Genomic DNA, 13,977 nt, shown 5'->3' on the forward strand with positions numbered 1-13,977 from the left:
TATGCTGAAGTAATGACATTCTAACAGAGGAACGTTGTTTCTTAACGTTCTCTGAACTATTTGAGAACATTCCCAATGTCAAACCAGTGGGAGAGCTTTCCTAGAACATTGCCAAAAGTAAAATGAAATGTAACCATGTTTGAGCTTTTAGGAAACTTTCTGTTAATAAACTAATGAAAGTTTTTTTTGTCAAGTTCCTTAAATGTGCTGAGAATGTTCCAAAGTCAAACAATTATCCTGCACCATTTCCAGAAAGTCGTGAGAAGGTTTTATGCAAAATAAGCATGGGACAACCACGTTCTCACCAAGCTCTAATAAGCATAAGGTTCTCAGAACATTATGTGCTACTGTAGCTAGGTACAGTTTTTGGTTGGGTGGATATTACAGTAGTATTTACTGTAGTATTCTACAACACTATACAGTATGTACTACACATGATCGTAGGACACTACACTGTGTGATATAGTATATTACAGTTTACTATGGAATTCTATAGTAAGTACTGTACTATTCTATAGTAAACTGTATTATTTGTTCATGTGGGGCACTAGGCCTATACTGTATGATGTGTTCCATTCTGGTCTTATTGAATAAAAATACATTTTTACTTTATAACATGAATCACACTGCTTCCTTTACTTAGATGAAAGCTACTGTATCTCTGCCATTTAAACTGTAACCTACTTCTCAATCTCTGGTCAAAGACACATCTACCTTGCTTTGGTGAAGATTTACTTGCCTTACAAGAGGAGAGTAACCAATCACACAAATCAATGAAACTGAGGAGAATTACTAGCTCATCAGAACGACAATCCCTTGATCATTCACTCAATAAAGTGAGCCCATGGTGGCAGGGGATGGACTTTATAGGAGAGTGGTGCATCAGGCTAGAAGGTACTGCTGTGATCTTGGCTATATGAAGGAAGGGTGAGGGGGTGTTGCTGCTATAGATTGGGGTCTCTGACTCAGTGTGAGAGGGTAATGATTGCCTGATAATTCAGCATCGACTTCAAAAGCCTGTATCGGATGAAGTGTTTCAATCTATGGATTCCAGGCATCACTATGCCATAAAAGTTCCACCCGTGAAGAGTAAATAATCCAGGATTCAAAGTAACGGATGAATTACCCCAGTATTAAGCACAACATTGTGTCAAAGGAAACAAGTCGGATATCGGTTTCCAAAGGCCACGCTTTCTACTTCATAGATATTATTCTCTCTTCCCTCTGTCAGATTCGTTCCCATTTTACTAACGTCCTCATCTCAAATAGGTAACAGCCCTTTGTTTGATTAATCCCCTTTATGATTAGCATTATCAAATGAGAGAACATGATTGTACAGACTCTCATTAATTGTGAATGTGACCCCATTAGAAGTAGAGAGGCAGTGGCCAACAAGGGCTGAAAAGATTAACTTTGGGTCTGAGATGGGGCTGGACTCTTTTGAACAGAATGATTAATAAAGAGTTGAAAAGTGGGACTCCAGATGTTTCTCTTGTTCCAATGTCTTCTGGCTCCATCTTCCAAGGGCTGGAATCTATTCAATTATGTTCATAAATATAATATAATCTCACAGTTGACAAATATAGAATGGATTTGTATTATTTAAATGCAACCTGGGAGAAATGTGTTGAATAAAATGACAGCGAGAATATGCAAATTGGCTAAGAAGATTAAAAAGATCAGTGGAGGCTGCTGTAAAGTGGCATAGAGGGCTTTACACCAAAGAGAGTAGGCGGAGAGGAAGAGGAAACGAGAGGGATGAGGTGGGTGGAGTGAAATAAGGCAAGAGCAGGGAGAAAACAAGGTGGAGAAAAAGAATGAGAGGGGAAAAAAAAGGATGAATGGGAGGAAAGAAAATAGGAGCAGGATTATTGTTTCAGGCTGAGGAAAGAAAGAGTATAAGAATGATAAGACTGTAAAGGGGTATGATGCTGATTTCATCTCTGGCTCCATTGTCCACACTTCACCTAAACTTAATGAGGTCTTACCAAATTGAACTTTCTCCCAATTAATTGTAATTAATCACAAGCTTTCACTCCTCAAGAAACTGATATTCTATAAATATTCTATAAATAAAACATAGCAAACTGTCAGTGAAAACATGCCTAATTCTCTAATTCCAATTCTAATTCCAGCTTCTCAATATCATTTCACTATTTCAACAGTTTTTTTGTGGCCATTTGAGGCGACTAAATGTCACTTTTTCATGGCAACTGTTAATAAAGTTCCCTATCTTGTCTGAGCATGGCTTCTCATTACCGTGATAACAATTATCCTAGCAGTCTGCTCCCTATCAGAGTGTCAGATCGGATGGGATGATATCTGTTCAAAGCTTTCCCCAAAACAGAAAAATAACAGACGATCAGGCAAAGGGTGAAAATGATAAAGAAAATATTTATAAAAAAGACCAGCTATGATATTTAAAACGAGTTGTTCTAAGCTGAAAAGTTGCTATCACAACTATCACAGATATGAGATATTTTACAGAGATTTCCATAAAATGGTTGATTATTGAGTTGTTTGGGGGCCCTTAAACTTTGTCTAAGTTAAGGGTTCAGAGACTTGAGCTGCAGTTTAAATACTAGAGACATATCCTCCATTAACTTTAGGTTCATCAAATTATACTTTGAAGGCGTTTCGGTAACACAAAATGGTACGGAGCCCTTATTACACTGCAATTACATGTGTAATTACACTGTAACAAGCAGTGTAGTTCATTCTAATAATTCAGTTACATTGTAATAACAACATGTAACTGGTGGTAATTGCAATCTGTAATTACAGATGTGTAACAACAGCCATGTTTGTTACAAATGGGCAAGTTTCCACTAAATTCACCAATTTAGAGTTTTGTTTCTTCTCAGCTGGATCCGATTCAGTAATAACTATCACAAGGTTGTAATAATGGCGCCGGAGGAAATGGCTGCCGTTTTATGGTCTGCTAACCAATTGTGCTATTGTGTGTGTTTTTTGTGCTATTTGTAACTTATTTTGTACATAGTGTTTCTGCCACCATCTCTTATGACCAAACAGAGCTTGTAGATATCAGAACAGCGATTACTCACCCCGTACTATCTCTTATGACCATGACCAAACAGAGCTTGTAGATATAAGAACAGCAATTACTCACCCCGTACTGGAAGAAGATTTCTTCTTTAACGTGTCGGACGTGAAGGATTTACTCCATTCACCTGACAAGGCCCTCATCCCCGTCATTTGCAGGAGAAAGAGACTGAGATATCGGGGACGTAGCTCTGGGTGCCTTGTAAGGATTCGATTGCGAGTGGGTAATCTGCCTTTACCATCGGGTCCTATTAGCCAACGTACAATCACTGGATAATAAAATAGACGAACTACGAGCACGTATTTCCTACCAACGGGACATTAAAAACTGTAATATCTTATGTTTCACCGAGTCGTGGCTGAACGACGACTGAATAACATACAAATGGCGGGTTTTACGCTTTTTTGTCAGGATAGAACAGCAGCCTCTGGTAAGACAAGGGGTGGAGGTCTATGTATATTTGTAAACAACAGCTGGTGCACGAAATCTAAGGAAGTCTCGAGGTTTTGCTCGCCTGAGGTAGAATATCTCGTGACAAGCTGTAGACCACACTATTTATCAAGAGAGTTTTCATCTATATTCTTCATAGCTGTCTATTTACCACTACAAACCGATACTGGTGCTAAGACTGTACTCAATGAGCTGTGGCGCTCCTAGTGGCCGGAGACTTTGACGTAGGGAAACTTAAATCCATTTGAACTCATTTCTAGATTCCGGATCTCTAGCAGGACTCAGAAGTTTATATGAAATCCCGCTATGCCCTCCGACAAACCATCAAATAGGCAAAGCGTCAATACAGGACTAAGATTGAAATGTACTACAATGGCTCCAACACTCATCGGATATGACAGGGCTTGCAAACTATTACAGACTACAAAAGCACAGCCGAGAGCTGCCCAGTTACACGAGCCTACCAGACGAGCTAAATTACTTCTATGCTAGCTTTAAGACAAATAACACTGAAACATGCATGAGAGCATCAGTTGTTCCGGACGACTGTGTGATCACGCTCTCCGTAGCCAATATGAGTAGGACCTTTAAACAGGTCAACATTCACAAGGCCGCAGGGCCAGATGGATTACCAGGACGTGTACTCCGAGCATGCGCTGACCAATTGTCCCTGACTGAGTCTGTAATGCCAACATGTTTCAAGCAGACCACCATAGTCCCTGTACCCAACTCAGGTAACCTGCCTAAATGTCTACCAACCCATAGAACTCACATCTGTAGACATGAAGTGCTTTGAAAGTCTGGTCATGGCTCACATCAACACCATTATTCCAGAAACCCGAGATCCACTCCAATTTGCATACCGCCACAACAGATCCACAGCAGATGCAATCTCTATTGCACTCCACGCCACCCCTGGACAAAAGGAACACCTATGTGAGAATTCTATTCACTGACTACAGCTCAGCGTTCAACACCATAGTGCCTAAAGCTCATCACTAAGCTAAGGACCCTGGGACTAAACACCTCCCTCTGCAACTGGATCCTGGACTTCCTGACGGGCTGCACCCAGATGGTAAGGGTAGGTAACAACACATCCGCTACGCTAATCCTCAACACGGGGGCCCCTCAGGTGTGCTTGCTCAGTCCCCTCCTGTACTCCCTGTTCACTCATGACTGCTGGGCCAGGCACAACTCAAACACCATCATTGAGTTTGCTGATGACACAACAGTGGTAGGCCTGATCACTGACAATAAGACAGCCTAACAATTGGATACCACGAAATTGGGGAGAAAAGGGGGTAAAAATATATCTTGTCTCATCGCTACAACTCCCGTACGGGCTCGGGAGAGACAAAGGTCGAAAGTCATGCATCCTCCAATACACAACCCAACCAAGCCGCACTGCACATTGGTGCGGCTGGTATCCAACCTGGAAGCCAGCACCAATGTGTTGGAGGAAACACCGTGCACCTGGCGACCTGGTTAGCTTGCACTGCGCCCGGGCCCACCACAGGAGTCGCTGGTGCGCGATGAGACTAGGATATCCCTACTGGGAAAACCCTCCCTAACCTGGACGACGCTAGGCCAATTGTGTGTCGCCCCACGGACCTCCCAGTCACAGCCAGTTGCGACAGAGCCTGAGCGCGAACCCAGAGCCTAGGCGCGAACCCAGAGCCTGAGCGCGAACCCAGAGCCTGAGCGCAAACCCAGAGCCTGGGCGCGAACCCAGAGCCTGGGCGCGAACCCAGTCTCTGCAGCTAGCACTGCAAAGTGCCCTAGACCACTGCGCTACCCGGGAGGCCCAGAAATTATGCTTTTTAATCATTGATAGAAATACCAGTTGATAGAAATACATTTGACTGTCATGCTTATTGGGATATATTTTAATTTGCATAATTTAATGGGATTAAATTGGCATTTCGTTAGTCATCGTATCTTATTTATCCAACTGTCACATGCGCACAGCATACAGAGCCTATTTTAAGCGGGGGTTACTCCTGCAGCTCCTCAGCTGGTTGCTGCTGGAGTAAAATGTGTGTTTATAAGACAGTTCATTGCGCAACAATTTTAAATGTCTTCCCAATTCTAAATGTCTTTCAATGGCCGTTTTAGTGTTATTATTGCATTTACAAAACCACTAAATACTTTGTCATTTTATCTCAAGTCTGTAATTGGAGTCGCCAACTTTCACACTTCTGAGACTTGAAAAACGACACATAATTGCAGTGCACACAACTTAAACATAAATCCAATTAGCCACGTTACCTACTTGTAAAGTAAACGGTGTCCAAATAAACACTTCTTAATTACACTCACAGAAAACCTGTCTTGGATGAGATAAGAGGCTAATTCATTCAGTTTTTCATTATGTTCTCCCAGTAAACCAAAACATAAAAGAATGATAGGTCCTATCCTTCTGCCAGACAAGAGGTCAGCCTCTGTAGTCGAGTGGCTTGGCAGTCCTTTCTCCAGTTTGGATAGATACCAGTGGATGAAGTAACGTCACTCCAGCAACACCCTACATTCCTCAAGAGGGCAATGAGAGCCCATTGGCCTCAGTCTCCCAGCATTCACTGGAGCCTTGTGAAAACTCTGCTCACCCAATGAGAAGTCTCCCACTGCTCATCAGCTTTAGAGAGGCTGAGGCCTCAGATCCGCTCATCTCATAATCGGACTGTAACAGTGGCTGTGGCCACACTCAACCACTAACCCCATGGCTAGGGTATAGAGCAGAACACCACTTACAGACTGGGAGATCACTGCCGGTTGATCAGCTGCAGCCTTTCGGCATTGGCTCGGTGCTATTGACAGTGGGCTCTCCACGAGGGAGACGGCGTCACATAGCCAACGTAGCATGCTCTATGTGAAATCAATGTTTCAAGAAATATTAAAAGCCCATGTGTAGTCACTGACAATATCCCTTCATTATGGTCTTCAATACCAGTGCTGAACCAACCAAACAAAGAAAATACGCACAGGAATGGAATATAAACAGGGAGAAAGTGGAAAATGAAGAGTTAAAGATGAATTTAATCTAATTAAAGGCGCTTGGGTGTCACATCACTTGGGTTCCTCTTCCTCACTGAGAGCTGAGGGGTGAGCTGCGCTAGCTGCATAGTGACCAGGGACACACGGTATGGTGTGGACAGGACAGGGAGGGAGTATTGATATGCAAATGATGCTCCTCATTAGCTACAATTAATTAGAGGCAAGCTGCTGTGGGCCGCTGTGCTAGCAGTCAGACCAGCCAAGCTGTTTATCTGGAACAAGAGATGCACATGAAACCATGTATACTGGAACTGATGAAGGGAGGGGAAAGAGAAAAAACACTGGAAACGAGACGGAATGAAAGGAAGCGAGACGGCAAAGAAAGAGAGTGAGATAGATACAGAGACAGAGAGAGAGAGAGAGAGAGAGAGAGAGAGACAGAGAGAGAGAGAGTGAGATAGATACAGAGACAGAGAGCGAGAACGAGAGAGAGAGAGAGAGAGAGAGAGTGAGATAGATACAGAGACAGAGAGCGAGAGAGAGAGAGAGAAAGAGAGTGAGATAGATACAGAGACAGAGAGCGAGAGAGAGAGAGAGAGAGAAAGAGAGTGAGATAGATACAGAGACAGAGAGCGAGAGAGAGAGAGAGAGAAAGAGAGTGAGATAGATACAGAGACAGAGAGCGAGAGCGAGAGAGAGAGAGAGCGAGAGAGGGAGAGCGAGAGAGGGAGAGCGAGAGAGAGAGAGAGCGAGAGAGGGAGAGCGAGAGAGAGAGAAAGAGAGTGAGATAGATACAGAGACAGAGAGCGAGAGCGAGAGAGAGAGAGCGAGAGAGGGAGAGCGAGAGAGAGAGAAAGAGAGTGAGATAGATACAGAGACAGAGAGCGAGAGAGAGAGAGAGAGAGAGAGAGAGAGAGAGTGAGATAGATACAGAGACAGAGAGCGAGAGAGAGAGAGAGAGAGCGAGAGAGACAGATGTGGATAAGGATGGAAGGAATTGTGTAGCAAGGCGAGAAAGGGAGGATAAGGTTGAACACGAGTGTATTGCCTGTGGACAATAGGGAGAGGTGAGAAGAGAGATGTTTTGACTGCTCAGTCCTGAGGTGGTGGCATGTCACACCTGAGAGATCTGACCAGCTGACAATGACTTCCTTCCTAGGCAATACTCTCGGTAAGACGGTGTGACAAGAGGTCAGAGTAACAAACACACAGAGAGCAACTTGAAAAAGAGATGCCCACCAGACACAGAGCACGGGTATTATTGTGGATCACATAATAACAAAGTGACAGGCCAGTCAGACCCTGATATAGGGGCTGGGTTATGGTGTGAACTATATCGAGCAGGGCAGAAGTTACGGTATATTGCTCTTATAGATTTCCAAAAGACACAAAAAAACGTTTTTTCCATTCCGAGCCTCATGACAGCTGAAGCCAGCAAAGCAGAGAGAGGAAGGTGATGATGGGATGTCAGCGCACTCATTTCTCTGTCTTCAGACTGTCCGCCATAGCTTTGCACTGGGGGATTCCTCCGCTGTCTGACTACAACCTTTCTCTTCCTCTTGCTCTCTCTTTCCTCTCTACTTCCATCCTTATCTAAACCGCTCCACCTTTCACATACTAGCCTACATTCTCTCCCTATATAATTCAGTCACTCTCCCTGTGATGCACAACCTATGTGCACAGTGCACACCATTTCTTCTTCCTATCCCCATGCTTCTCTTTTAGACTTTCAGTAAGATAAGGCATATTGCTAGTTTCACAGTGAGCCAATATATTCCATTGTTTTGTATTAATATTTTAAGGACTTGCAGGGAACAGCCACCAATCTCTGCTAGCATGACAACTGTGTTGTGACAAACAGAAAAGGCAGAAAAGTCCCTGACATTTTTCTGTCATCTTTTCCGATTTCCACACTCAAGGTTTCCTTTCATCTCTCAACCTTGCTTTCTCTATCTTTTCTTCTTCAATAATGTATACATTTAAACATGATTTTATCCTGAACCATTATAATAAGTCCCGATGCATCATGTCATTCTGTGGCCTTGTGGCTGGGCTAGTTGTTATTCATTTTGTCAGGATGATAAAAGTGTCTGTCTGTGTGTGTCTCAAATGGGCTGAAATAAAGTGTTTTAATGGAGAATGTGAGAGACATACCATACAGATAAAACTGCCTTCTACATCAGAGAGACGGGCAGGCACTGAAAGAACTGACAACAACTTAGACAGCTTTGAGAGCCAACTGCTATTTAAGAGAAACTGGGAGTTTAATTATGCCTCTTATCATTCCATAGCCAGAGCCGCCTGTAGGGCAGGGTGTTATTATGAAGAGATGCTATATCTGGTTTACGATCTTTTTAATGTCTGTCTGGAGCTCAGAGACATATATGTAGCAACAGTGTGGAGAGGTTAGGTATGCGTATGCCTACAAGACATCTGAACCATTATCTCAAGTAAGAAACTGTTGTTACTGCTCTGCACTTATGAGACATTGATCCAAAGTAGGAACACCGTCAGTTGAAGTTAAAAAACAAAATAGTATTTCTCAATGTAGATAACCTCACAGTTGGCAATGTAGCATATGAATTAAGTTAATCAGAAAAACACCTGGGGCCTCATTTATAAAAACGGACTTTTGAGCGATTTTGATTTTAAGTATGACTTACGCAGAAAACCACGTTTAAGTAGTTATTTATAAAACCTTACTTTGACGTGGAAATGATCTTATCTCTACGCAAAGTCTAGACTTATTTTCCTGCTGGCTATGTAGGAGTATTGCAGTTTGGGGCGCCTACATGTCCAAGCCTGTGGTGAACTATGCATTAGCTTTATGAACAGTTTGTTAGGAATTATCAATTAAAGGTGTGATTAATTCATTGGCAGACGAAAAGTGTTTTTGAATTAAAAACAGAATGCGATGTTCTATAAATAGTGTCAAATTAGAAAAAAAAAGTAACCATGACTGTTCTTGTGTTATTGGAAGACATTGAAAACCATGCTTTGAGAACAGAGTTTTCAGAGACCGGAATTACTTTTTTGCACGTGATGATCCAGGGGTCTCCCAAGAAATGTTCTGTTAGATTTGTGCACAGATTTAGCACCTAATCTGGAAAGGAAGACATACCTGATTACAGCATATCATTCAGCCGCATCCTGCCACAAGTGATCGAGCCGATTCTACAAGTATTGTCCACGAGATACATTAGTTTCCCATTTACAGCGTATTGTGCATGTAGCACGAGATACATTTGATTCCCATTTACAGCTGATGAACAGGCACATAAAACCAAGTTTGTCCGCTCATTTAATTTCCCAGGGGTCATAGGTGAAGTTGACTGCGCGCACATTGCCTTACGCGCACCGTCTGTAGATGAACAGTACACTACCGTTCAAAAGTTTGGGGTCTCTTAGAAATGTCCTTGTTTTTGAAAGAAAAGCACATTTTTTGGTCCCTTAAAATAACATCAAATTGATCAGAAATACAGTGTAGACATTGTTAATGTTATAGATGACTATTGTAGTTGGAAACGGCAGATTTTTAATGGAATATCTACATAGGCATACAGAGGACCATTATTAGCAACCATCACTCCTGTGTTCCAATGGCACGTTGTGTTAGCTAATCCAAGTTTAGAATTTTAAAAGGCTAATTGATCATTAGAAAACCCTTTTGCAATTATGTTAGGACAGCTGAAAACTTGTACTGATTAAAGAAGCAATAAAACTGGCCTTCTTTAGACTAGTTGAGTATCTGGAGCATCAACATTTGTGGATTTGATTTCGGGCTCAAAATGGCCAGAAACAAAGACTTTTCTTCTGAAACTCGTCAGTTGATTCTTGTTCTGAGAAATGAAGGCAATTCCATGCGAGAAATTGCCAAGAAACTGAAGATCTCGTACAACGCTGAGCACTACTCCCTTCACAGAACAGTGCAAACTGGCCCTAACCAGAATAGAAAGAGGTGTGGGAGGTGCCAGTGCACAACTGAGCAAGAGGACAAGTACATTAGAGTGTCTAGTTTGAGAAATAGACACCTCACAAGTCCTCAACTGGCAGCTTCATTAAATAGTACCCGCAAAACACCAGCCTCAACATCAACAATGAAGAGGCGACTGGCATGCTGGCCTTTTCTAATAATCAATTAGCCTTTTAAAATTATAAGCTTAGATTAGCTAACACATGCCATTGGAACACACAAGGGATGGTGGCTGATAAAGGGCCGCTGTTGATATTCCATAAAAAAATAAAACTGCCGCTTCCAACTACAAAAGTAATTTACAACATTAACAATGTCTACACTGCATTTGATCAATTTTATCAAAATATGTTTTTTTCAAAAACAAAGACATTTCTAAGTGACCCCAAACTTTTGAACAGTAGTGTATATGTTAAGTGTTCAGATCTGCGATGCCCATGTGCAACTACTCAATGTATGCTCCACGCAAGACTTGTTCATTCTGCGCCACAGTAGTGTAGGCCCACAACAGAGCAAGATTGGTTGTGGTGCGCACCATCGGACTGCTGAATGGCAGGTGTCATTGCCTTGAGGCATCAGGTGGACAACTCTACAAGCCAGAAGGTTACTTCATTTAATAAAAATAGAAAACAAAATTAGACTTGCAACATACCAACATTTTATTGAAATGGCACACCAAGGTTCTGGCCAAATAATTAACTTGGCCCTACAGTTACTGAGATGTGACCTTGAAGCTTGTTAAGTTCTGCAGCAATGCTAGTGTACACTAATGGAATCAGCTAAGTCCTATCATTGCCACTAACATTGCAACGAAATGTGAACAGATTAAGGGGACATCTCAGTAACTGTAGTGCAAGTTTGACAAGAACATTGGGGTGTGCAATTTCAAACCTAAATATAAAGAGGTTTGCCTGTTTAATGAATGGTTTCCCTCCCCAGTCAAAGGTGACACGCATAATACTGGCATGTGGTGTGAGCCACAACATAGCCCTAAGGCATGGAGAGTAGAAGAGACACCCAAGAGCCTCATAACCCACCACCCAATGGAGCACCTGCCCCAGCTGATGCAGTGAGAAGGAGGTAGGATCTCAGAGATTTGCTATAAGAAACAGAATGCCAGACAATATACAAAGCATAGGTTTTTTTATTAACATAGTGGAAAACATTCATCAATTGCATTATGTAAATGAAGTAAAACCCTGTATATTCTTCCAACTTCAGTCACAATCTGCCCAACCAATGCATTCAACACTTTCTGGGTTTGCAGGACTGAGGTGGTCAACACAAACTGTAGACGTGGACAGACCCTCAACCCCTGTGGCAAAACATTCCCTCACTCATGGCATCTGCGAGTCTGCGATGCTTGGGAACCGGGGCCTCACGGATTGGGAACCGGCACACGTGTGGCCAAACATTTAGCACCTGCTGATTTGGGAGCCTCACGCACTTTCTCCCTTGGTGGAGGGGCCACCCTCAAACGAGACACGGGCTGCAACACAGCTTCCTCCATTTCTATGTGAATTAAAATAAAATCAGTGTGTATTGTATAAAAGTTACTGACAACCACAGTTACACATTCTCTTAATTACTTACCGTTATCCAGTGATGCTGTAATGAACACGATGGGAGACAGCTGGTTTCAAGCGCAGGGCGCAGCAGGTGTTTTTGTAAAGGACCACAGGAGGAGGCAGGTAGCTGGGTCTAGGGGCAGGCAGGCCATACACAGGGGTCCAAAAAGGCAACAGTACAAGCAGGGAAAAGGCTAGTAACATCGTCTGGGAGATCAGGCAACAGGTTAACAGTATATCCGAAAGTACAGGCAGGGACTAGGCAAAATGCGTCGTTAGTTTCTGCCTGCTTCACTATCATACTCGGGAGGCTTTAGATTACGGGGACAAACAGAACTCCGAATAGAAGTGTCACAAAACAAATAATACCGCACTATGGGACAAAGAACTGAACTAAATAGTGTGTGATAATGACATACAGGTGTGTGAACAGGTGATCAGAATTCAGGTGATCTGGAAAGTGAGCTGCGTTCTGGGGATCTACATGTTTGAGAGTTGGAAGCAGACATTACAGATGCAGTCGTAGGGGATTCGCGTCCCGACGTTACTGCTAAACGATGTAAAAGTTGGGATTAAACCATATGAAAAATAAAGCAGAAGAGCTCAAATAGAAGAAACACCTTTAAAAAAAAACACATTTACTGTCGCCATCGGGGTATGTGCGAGTGTATGCGCTTTAACCAATGAGTGCCCCGATGCACTGGTCCATTTGGGAGAGCTCCGGGGTGCCAGGCCCCCCCTCCCGTTGCCTTAATGCTGCGGTTATGGCTATTATATTTCCCCCCTTGCAGTTTAAGGTCAGACCATTTCTCTTTCACATCAGCCACAGTTCTGTCTTGCTGCCCCACCTCGTTCACTGCAGCGGCGACACACTCCCAAGATACCCGTTTGGCTTCGTCAACCCACTATTAAGTTCACCGAATAATACGTGTTGCCCGTCTTCAATCTCCTACCACAGCCGTGATCGCGAAGACCAAAAGGTTAGCTTTTCTCTTTTGGTCCATGACTATTCCTGACTAAACCCTCATTTGTGCGAGCATTCTATAAGGGGGAATCGCTGATTGTAAGGCACGTTCAGGTGCCATCAATTCTAAGTCAATTTGAGGTTTATAGATCACAGGTGCGTAAATTACAAATGGCTTCTTAGAACCTGCGTAAGCAAGGTAGTTTATACTCAGTATCTTTTATGAATCGAATGTAAGCACACCGTCAAATGATCTTACGACAAAGTTCAAGTATCAATCTAAGACTTTGTTTTATGAATGAGACCACAGAAGATTTTTAAAAAGTAAACAAAGTGTCTCGCTTGATCAGGTTTGGTTATGAAAGACGTCAACTTGCAGGGTGTGGGCTGTATTACTAATATGCATGACACAATGCAGCATTGATTTCACAACTCTGAATTGTTCTAAGTTCCTCAAGTTGTGATCTTTGAAGTAGTAGGCTAGACGTAAGTTTGAAGTCTGGCAAAAAGCCTGTTGTCGCGAACTTTGAATGTTGTAGTAAAATATATTTTTTGACAAAGCATCCCATCCTATACCCCACAATTACTACCCCTCTCATGGTCTTCAACTACAACGAAATACCTCATTCAATATCTCCTCCACCAGCTTGCTATTAGTGAAGCTCAACTTGTACCTTTAAACATTTAATTAGTTTCAACAAAATGGGAAGCAAAGAACAGCAGACATGAAACCCCATAGTCTCACTCAGGCGGAGGCCCCCAAGTCCCCATGAGTTTCAAAGTCGGCGTTCTCAGCTTAATTGTGCCCCACTTATTTTTAATTAAAGTTCCCTTTGTGTGGTTTAAATGGTGGCTAGGGAGATGACATTAAGTAAAGGGGATTCGTCCTTGTTCTGTCAGTGGTTTAATGAAGACAGACTGTTTTTTTCCATGTACTGACGTCACAAACTCGTTGTGTGGAGTCCAG

The 13,977-nt window shown here is 42.6% G+C and overlaps 1 long non-coding RNA gene across 1 annotated transcript; it reads right to left on the bottom strand.

Moving 5' to 3' along the window:
* Positions 1-11,604: 11,604 nt before the first annotated feature.
* LOC112264039 lies at positions 11,605-13,321 on the bottom strand. Its single transcript, XR_002955589.2, has 2 exons — positions 12,072-13,321; positions 11,605-11,990 (listed from the first exon to the last, which is right to left on the bottom strand). It is a non-coding gene; the product is annotated as an uncharacterized LOC112264039 (long non-coding RNA).
* Positions 13,322-13,977: the final 656 nt, after the last annotated feature.

This window comes from Oncorhynchus tshawytscha, linkage group LG12 (assembly GCF_018296145.1).
Source record: "Oncorhynchus tshawytscha isolate Ot180627B linkage group LG12, Otsh_v2.0, whole genome shotgun sequence".
Lineage (NCBI taxonomy): Eukaryota > Metazoa > Chordata > Actinopteri > Salmoniformes > Salmonidae > Oncorhynchus > Oncorhynchus tshawytscha.